Below are 6,958 nucleotides of genomic sequence, written 5' to 3'. Positions count from 1 at the left end.
ATGAATTTTATGGCATGTGAGTTATATCTCAATAATGTTGTTATTTAAAAAATTATGGTGCATGTGGAGGGCACAGGAGCTCCCAAAAGCCTAAGCTTGGACCATATGAACAAGAAAATAAAAAATGATAGCATTGGATTCTAACCCATAGAAAAAAATAAATATCCATGAGATATCCATGCAGAAAGAAAGAAAAAGAGGGGGTGGGAAGGGAAGGTAGGTGGGAGGGAAGAAACAAGGAAGAAAGGAAGGGAAGGAGGGACAGCCCTTCCTTACAGTAGAATTCCAATTTAAAAATGTAGGAAAGATGCACTAGGCAAATATCACAGTAATAGTTGCTGCAAGTGACAACCATTGGTGAAGGCTAATAGTAAAAGTACGATAAACAGGACATGTGCAAAATCTCAAAGTATATTGCACAAGATACCTATTAATTTTTTTAAGATACCTATTAATTTTAAAAAGGAAAATAATACCTCTACATCAGGGAAACCTGACAGACACTTCCTTAAGTAAGAAGTCAAAGTTAGTATCATGACAGATTGCTGGGCTGACTCAATCTGTGGAACATATGACTCTAGATCTTGGGGTTGAGAGTTTGAGCTCCAAGCCGGTTGTAGAGATTACTTGAAGAAAAAAAAAAAAAGTTTGTGCTTCTTTAAAAAGAAGAAGAAGAAGGAGGAGGAGGAGGAGAAGAAGAAGAAGAAGAAGAAGAAGAAGAAGAAGAAGAAGAAGAAGAAGAAGAAGAAGAAAGTTAGCATCACTGTTCCTAAGTCATATTAACATCATGTATGCCTTTATATGATGATGAACTGACAAAAATAGATTTCTTCGATCTAATCATTAGAAAGTGTCAGAGAAACTAAGGGACATTATACAACATAACTGACCAGTACTCCTCAAAAGTGTGGAGGTCAAGAAAGACTGAGGACCTATCACTGTTGGAGAAAACTAAGGAAACATGACAATGTGAGCTCCTGAATCGGATCCCAGAACAACAACAAAAAAAGAATATTTGAGCGAAAACATTCAAAAAGCAAATTAGGTCCATAATAGGGCTAAAAGTATCGCGTCAATGTTAATTCTCTAGTTTCAATAATGGCACTATGGTTATGTAGGCTGTTAAAATTAAGGGAAGCTGGGTAAAAGGTAAATGGAACTTTGTACTATTTTACAACTTTTCTGTGAATCTCAAGTTATTTCAACTAAAAAGTGTAAACACTGATTTAAACAACTATTTCTAGAGTTCTTTTTATCTGCAAGTCAGTTATGAATGACTTCTTTGCTTTACAGGTTGGTAACAGAATAACGTGAAAAGCAGCAACCCAGTGACATCGCCGCGCAAGGTCTTGGAAACCTCAGGTTTTGACATTTTCCTGGTCACAGTTCCTTAGTTATCCACACTTTGGCCAGGAGGTGGCAGCACGCAACCAGGTTCTCTTCAGCAAAACTCCAGAAGAAGCCTGAGGTGGCAAGGAGGGAGGTGGAACAATGAGACATCCCCAACCCGGGAGCCGAAGGTAACACTGTCATTATTTAGATGTACAGTCACTATAGGGAGATGCCATTTTTATGGGCATTTAAGTGATGAGGCGGGGAGGAAAGAATTGGTAAACAGTGAGGTAAGGCTTGGAGCCAAATTATCCACCCCGCCCTACCCCCCCCTGCCCCCCCCCAGCCTGGGGCACTGCTGCCACTGGGCGCTAATGCCGGCCACACTGTCAAAGAGCAACAAAGGATGGCTTGCAAATTTTTTTAAACTTTCAAAGAATGAATTACAAGGAAACGATAAATTATTAATATTATAAGAGGTTTAATAATTTTCAAATATGGGACACCTGGGTAGCTCAGCGGTTGGGCGTCTGCCTTCCGTCCAGGGCATGATCCTGGGGTCCCCGCATGGAGCCTGCTTCTCCCACTGCCTGTGTCTCTGCCTCTGTGTCTCTCTGTGTGTCTCATGAATAAATAAATTAAATCCTTAAAAAAAATAATACTAATGTTTAAATACAATTATCAGCAATTGGGGGGAGGGCTGTGGACCTGGAAGAAACTCCACATGGTTCTCTCTCCCCTCTGTCTTCTCTCCCAAACCCCACAACTGCTCCCCATCAAAGCCTGGTTGCTACCCAGCCTTTGATGCCAACCATCTTTGCTAAATTGCTAAGCCCCAGGTAGAATTGTTTAAAACACCACAGCCAGCAAGTGCCAGAGCGAGGACTTGAAGCCCAGACTCTGGAGAAGTCCAGTCCTTCCACGGAGCAGACACCGGGTCCAAGCTCCCGCCTTTTACCTACGTGTAAGTGGGATGGAAGGTAGCAGGGATCCGGGAGGTCGGGCATGGTAGGCACCAAGGATTCCCTGTCTACGGGGAGTTGTGCGTCTGCGAACCCTCCCCCAGTGGTTCAGACGCATGAAATATGCACTGCAGTGTTTTATCCTGAGTTTCCTAGACTGAGGACTTTGGTTCCTCATTCCACTCCTCCACCCACCTCACTTTTCTTCCCTCCATTGAAGTGGGAGGAACAATCATGGTTATGAAATGTAAAACCCAAAGCTTCTGACCAGAGCTTCCTGCTGCTTCTGAAGCTTCTCCCAGAGTGACCTCAATCACTAGGCCTGAAACCAAACAAACAAAAAAAGAAATCTATTTAAAGATCTCCTTGCTACCACTTCTGATCCATAGCCTACTGCTAATGGACAGATGGGCATTGTGGTGTCTGCTCAGAGAGCCCTCCCACAGCATTAAAAGACCAGGTGCACACTCCTGGCCTGGCATCCTCAGACATCGCTCCCCCCTTTCCACCCTCCTGGCCCCTTCAGCAAAACAGCAGATTGGATGCCCAGAAGGACGTGGCCTTCAGAATCAGCCAGACCCAGCAGGCCTCCGTGGTGCCAGGCCTGAGATCCTAGGACTGACAGGGATGAGCTTAAAGCATCCCAAAAGGAGCTGTTCCTGAGGGTCTGGTTCAGGCCCAGGTCAGGGCCACGGCTGGCAGCTGTGACTGTGGGAGGCACAAGGTCTAGTCCAAACCAGCCAGCCCAGGGGCCCCCTTGATTTACATCTGTCTTCCTTCCGAACCCAGGGTCCTTGTAGTTGGTCTGGACCCACTACAAGGGTAGACCTTACATGCTGCTTTGGAGATGCTTCCCACATCTGCAGCTGAATGCGACAGGATGTGGGTAAGAGGGCTGAAATACTGTGATGCAAGAATCCGTGGCTTTACATAACATAGGCACCGCTCTGCTGATGATGCAAAACTTAATACAAGAACCCAATGCCCACAAAGAAGCAACTCAAGATAGACGTGCATGGGTGTAAACATTTTGATTTGCTGTAATTTCCTCTCTACACACTTCACCGCCATCCCCCCTCCAGTTGTCAATGAGGACGCTTGGTTTTAACCAGAAGGAAAATAAAAATGTAGCCTAGCCCTGTACCCTCCCCTGATCTGGTAACCTTCATTTTAAGAACGGAGTTTGGTAGAGTTGGGTGACGACACAGTTTGTTTTTTACCTTCAGTATACATGTTTTTACAATAAGAATATTTTTTATAGTGAAAATAACCTTTCTCATTGGACCAAATTAAATTACATGATTTTATGCCTTACTATACAATTCCCAGCTGGAATTCAGATTTCTCAAATTGTCAAAAATGTTCTTTATAGTTGTTCTTCTAAAGTAGGCCCTAGAGGCAGGGCGCCTGGCTGGCTTAATTGGTAGAGCATGTGATTTCTTGGTCTCAGGGTTTGAGTTTAAGCCCCAGGTTGCGTGTAGAGATTACTTTAAAATCTTTTTGAAAATAAACAAATAAATAAACTAGGCTCCAAGAGCAGGACCACACATCGCACCTGTTTTTCATGTCCCTCTTGTCTCTTAATCTACAACATTTCCTTTTTTCATGCTACTGACCCCTGGGGGACTAGGGATGGGTTGACTTGTAGAACACCTGCCCCCTGGATGTGTCTGATGGCTTCTTCCAGATGTGGTTTAGCTTGTTTCTCTATTCCTTAAATTTCCCATAGCCTGGAAGCTAGATCTAAAACAGAGATTCAGGTTAAACATTTTTAAGGTGCCAGAATTCTCAGTCTGTTTTATAAAATGGGAAAGTGGTTCACAGAAATGCTGAGTGACATAAATGACAATTGTATAAAGTATCACACATATATCATTTGGGACTGTTCAATTAGACCACATTTATCTTAGTCTCACGAAACACAAAACCTACTTATTTATTCATTATATGGACCAAAGTCTTCTTATAATTCTGCCTTTGGAATCTCATAAGTCACAAGTGTGTGCTGTGATATGGCTTGGAAGAAATCCACATAAAAGAAATTAGGATATTTAATTCTTTTATGGGAAACACCTCTGTTTTTTTCTTGGGAGATAGATCTGTTTCCACTTTCTGATTCACAGCCCTGATCCCACTGCTTCTGATCCTAGTCTGTCTACTTGGTACCTGCTGTGCCTGGTACTTCCCTCAGGTCTAACCCCATAAGTGACAAATTGAGAGTAGCTGCAGCAAATCCAAATAGAAGAAGATTGGACTTTTTTTTTTTTTTTTAGAATTTATTTATTTATTCATGAGAATACACAGAGAGGAGAGAGAGAGGCAGAGACACAGGCAGAGAGAGAAGCAGGCTCCATGCAGGGAGCTGGGCTGCCCGAAGATTGGACTTTTAAAGTTTTACCTTATGGTCAAAGTTTACAAGAGCTTCTAATTTCAAAATTTAATTTACCCCAAATTCTAAATATTTTACCACATTTTGTGGAATAAAAAATTTATTCTAGGGACACCTGAGTGGCTTACCAATTGGGCATCTGCCTTCGGCTCAGGCAGTGATCCCAGATCCGGAATGGGGTCCCACATCGGGTTCCTTGTGGGAGACCTGCTTCTCCCTCTGCCTGTGTCTCTGCCTCTATGTGTGTCTCTCATGAATAAATAAAATCTTAAAAAAAAAAGAATTTATTCTACAAACATGTGTCCTACTCCAACAATCCACCTTAAAGTGATCTCAGCTGTTTCTTCTGTTCAAGGAAATGTGGAACCTCTGGATTATCTTTCTTTTCTTTTTATTTTTTAAGTTTTGTTTATTTAAGTACTCTCTATGCTGAATGTGGGGCTTGACCTCACGACCCTGAGATCAAGATTCACATGCTCTTCTAGCTGAGCCAGCCAGGTGCTCCAGCCTCTGGATCATCTTAACACAGGTTAGCTCTGGCCTGTTATTATGATCATGGAACACGGAGCAACAGCTGGAAGGATATGCTCCATCTCCAAGTACTAAGTTACCCTCAGAATAAATCAGTCCATTAAAGAAAGCAAGGAGACCAAAAAAAAAAAAAAAAAAAGATGGAGGCTGGAAGGACATAACAAGCCACAACTGTAGATAAGAAACAAAGGGAGAGTGGCTGCACCATTTCACATTCCCACCAACAGTGTAAGAGGGTTCCCTTTTCTGCATCCTCTCCAACATTTGTGGTTTCCTGCCTTGTTAATTTTCCCCATTCTCACTGGTGTGAGGTGGTATCTCATTGTGGTTTTGATTTGAGGGGGGCACTTGACAGGATGAGCACCGGGTGTTATTCTGTGTGTTGGCAAATCGAACACCAATAAAAAATAAATTTATTATTAAAAAAGAAAAAGAAAGAAACAAAGGGAGAGGATAGGGCAGCCCAGGTGGCTCAGCGGTTTAGTGCCACCTTCAGCCCAGGGCCTGATCCTGGAGACCCAGGATCGAGTCCCACATCGGGCTCCCTGCATGGAGCCTGCTTCTCCCTCTGCCTGTGTCTCTGCTGCGCTTTCTCTCTCTCTGTGTCTCATTAATAAAATTTTTAAAAAATTTTTAAAAGGGAGAGGCTATAGGGGGACACCTGTCTCACATCTGCCTGAGTCCGATGAGCATGACTGCAGAGGGACTGAGGGTCTGGGGTGGGAGGAAGACTAATTTTAACGTATAGACTTTCATACTATCTGAATATTTTTTTTAGCATATATGACTTTTTCATCAACTACAGGTGTTTTTCTTTGTTGTTGTTTGTTTGCTTCGTGCATTGATATATGTTACCATTCTTGGGAGGATTTGCATTTCACGTGTCATCAGCTAAAGGCATCCATCAGAGATAGACTTTTAGGTGGCTGGTTATTAGAATAGGGAAGGTATTTTTGCCCAGGAGAAAGCCTCTCTCAATTCTTCTGAAATTTCCGTGACAGCTCAAGACTGTCTCCACTACACTTCTAGGCAAAGTATGTGGTGAGCTACCCTTGTATTTGGGCAGCTCTCCAGAAACAGGATGCCCTGGTCAGGCAGGGGTGGCTGTGACCCCAACCGCTCCTCTCCAAGGTGAAGCCCCGCTCTCCCCCAGCCAGAGCAGAGAGAGGTATTTTTAACCTTGGTGTTGGCTTACACAGAGATTCAGGTATTCTCTGGGGTGTACTATGAGACAAGAAAGCTGAGATCCAACACTTAGACTCATTTGCCCTACCTCAATGTGCTGGTTTTATGCACCTTGGAGAATTGGACTATAAAAGCTGTAATAAGTGAAAACTATTTGTTACAGTTCCCCAGAAACCCTTTGGATATCATATTTCTTTGGTTTCTGACACAGAATGCAGTGCAGGGAGGGGCAGCTCACCCCACCCCCACCCCGGAGTGGGGGTTGGGGGTAGGGAAGGGGATAGAAAAATTACCTCCACATCACCTGCCTTAACTAGACTAGACCAGGAAGAGAAACCAGATGTGGGTCTATTGTAAAAGAACTAGAATTACAGGTAAGCTATTTAGGTCCTCTTCAGAAGGTGGCGTGCATTAGTCATCAGATGTAATAGCACGTGCATGAGACACATCAAGTCAACAGGAAATTGATCATGTTTTTGTGAGACGGAGACAGATGTTGAAAGGTGTGTGCTACACAAAAAGATTTGTAGGAAATTCAGGGATTGTGGGGCCTTTTTTT

Source organism: Canis lupus, chromosome 32, assembly GCF_048164855.1.
Source record: "Canis lupus baileyi chromosome 32, mCanLup2.hap1, whole genome shotgun sequence".
In the NCBI taxonomy this organism is placed as follows: Eukaryota; Metazoa; Chordata; class Mammalia; order Carnivora; family Canidae; genus Canis; species Canis lupus.
This window is presented reverse-complemented; position numbering follows the sequence as displayed.